This window comes from Apis cerana, unplaced genomic scaffold (genome assembly GCF_029169275.1).
Source record: "Apis cerana isolate GH-2021 unplaced genomic scaffold, AcerK_1.0 scaffold3_AcerK, whole genome shotgun sequence".
Taxonomy (NCBI): Eukaryota; Metazoa; Arthropoda; class Insecta; order Hymenoptera; family Apidae; genus Apis; species Apis cerana.
The window spans coordinates 12,501-15,000 of record NW_026893561.1 but is presented as its reverse complement, the minus strand read 5'-3'; the positions used below and the strand labels follow the sequence as shown (position 1 = coordinate 15,000).

Sequence of the window (2,500 nt, the reverse complement as noted above, 5' to 3'; positions counted from 1 at the left end):
GGATTGGCTCTGAGGAGCGGGGCGTGTCGGGCTTGGTCGGGAAGCGGGTTTGGCTGACGTGCCGGGCCTGGGCGAGCTGAACGGGGCGTGGTCTTGTACCTCGCACCCCGGATCCGAGCTCGGTCCCGTGCCTTGGCCTCCCGCGGATCTTCCTTGCTGCGAGGCTTCCGTGGCGGCTTTGCCGTCGTGGTCGCTCTCTTCGGCCGCCATTCAACGCTCAGCTCAGAACTGGCACGGACTAGGGGAATCCGACTGTCTAATTAAAACAAAGCATTGCGATGGCCCCCGAGGGTGTTGACGCAATGTGATTTCTGCCCAGTGCTCTGAATGTCAACGTGAAGAAATTCAAAAAAGCGCGGGTAAACGGCGGGAGTAACTATGACTCTTGGTAATCAAATGCCTCGTTATTTTAATAGCGGTAGCGCTCCGCCCGCGCAAGAACCATCGACGCCGCTGCAACGAGCGTGATATATATCGTCCAACCGATCACGCCACCTAAGATCGTGAAAGCAATACGCTGCCGGAGGCGGAAAGCAATACGCCGTTAAAAGCGGAGGGCAACACGCCTCCGGGGCGAAAAGCAATACGCCGCTCTGGGCGAAAAGCAGTACGCCGCTGGGGTTCGCGAAGCAATACGCCGCGGGTCCTGGAAACAGGACTTCTGCGGTGGTGCGAGCGGCGGGCCTCCAGTGGTTGGGATTGTGTGCCCTGGCGGTCGGACGTGTTTGCGCTGTTGCGGCGGCTAGTGACGCACCCGGAGAGGTGTGGCGCGCAAGCGGTGGTCGGTTCGGAACGGAGCTCTTGAGAGTAATAGTTGCTGGGGGCATGAAGCGCAATACAGAGCCTCTTATGCCCCAAGTCGTAGTTCGTACCTCCACGTGGTCCCGCTGGAATGCCTATCGATTGCTCTTCGGAGAATCATAGAGTTCGAAACCGGCTACGGCGAGGAATGGGCGGTGAGGTGCACACCGATGGGGAGCAGCGACCCCACCTACCCATAGCTAAGAGAGCGAGCGGTCGGCCGGCCGCTGGTGCTAAAAAATTTCTTGCTTTTGATCACGTACGGAAGGTGAATTGAGGGGTACCTTGTGCCCACAACGTAAGTTAAACTTACGTATCGAATAAGTCTAGTGGCTGGCGGATCGTTCGCTCCCTTCGATGGCTTTGCGCCACGATCTGGAACGACGGAAAAGAGCTGGAACAATTGGAAAAGTGTTGGGGGCACTCAAACTTCCCAAGATATCAAAAAGCAATCAAAAACATAATGTCAAGAAACAGAGGAGCCTCGGACGCGGGAGCCCCCGGCCCTGGGACTCCCGTGGCGGACTTGTCCGCAACAGATGAGAGGGCCACCGGTGACGACAAAGGCGTATCCCCGGACCACGATTTGGACATGATAAATTTACCATTGAGCGGGCAGATAAAATGCTATTGGTGCTCAAAAAAGGGGAAGGATATTAGATTCCTCCAGGAATCGCAATACGCCAAACATAAAGACACGCAACACCCCCAAGAAGTAATTATATGGAGGTGCGCTGCATGCCATAAGGAGTTCGAAAAGCTCCATGGCTGCAGGTGCCACTTACCAAAGTGTAAGGGGCGAAAAATATGGGAAGGTGTTGCAAAATTCAAATGCGATTCCTGTGAGGAATCGTTCCTATCGCAAAGAGGATTGTCTATGCACGAGAGGCATAGACATCCGGCGATAAGGAACCAAAAAAGAGCACAAAGCACAAGTCGGGGAAATACAAGACCAGTCAGTAGAGCCTCGGTCTGGTCTAAAGATGAAACAGATCTATTAATCAAGCTAAATCAGCGCTACAAACATTTAAAACAACCGAATGTAGCGCTGAGAGAATATTTCCCCGACAAGACCCTGAAACAAATAAGCGACAAAAGGAGGCTCCTGCCCGTTCAAGAAGAAGAAGTGGCCACAACTGAAAACGAAGCAAGATCTCCTTCCTCCGAGTCCTCGGAAGAAAGCATTTACGAATCGGCCACGGAGGACGAAGGAGGAGGAGAAATACGAGAAACGGCTCAACAAGAAGATCGCTGGCAAGAGCCGTTTCTCCAGTATATAATGTCAAACCACCTCGACGAAGGAGACTTCCTTCGAGGGGTGGAAAAGGAAATAGAAGGATTGGCACCTTCAAGAAATATCAAAAAAGAAGAAGTAGACATGGTACTTCAAAATTTGTCGATTCCCTCAAAGAAGATACGCAGCATGAAGAAGGGAATCGACCAAGACAAAAAGGAGCAACAAAGAAGGGGAAGAAGACCACCCATAACAAAAGGAAAAAGTTTCTATACGCCAAGCACCAGGAGCTATACAGAAAATGCCCAAGGAAGCTCCTGGACTTGGCAATAATGGGTGAGTCAGGTAAGGGAGAAGAAGCGATCAGTCTCCCTGGGGCCGACTCGGTGGGTCCACTATATAAAAATCTATGGGGCAAAAGTGGTCCGGAAAAATTGGCGAATTTGCAACCCCAAAACAACAAAA

The 2,500-nt window shown here is 52.2% G+C and overlaps 1 pseudogene; it reads left to right on the top strand.

Annotated features, from left to right (window-relative positions):
- Positions 1-2,500, top strand: part of LOC133667730 (large subunit ribosomal RNA) — an 8,786-nt pseudogene that overhangs the window by 2,386 nt on the left and 3,900 nt on the right.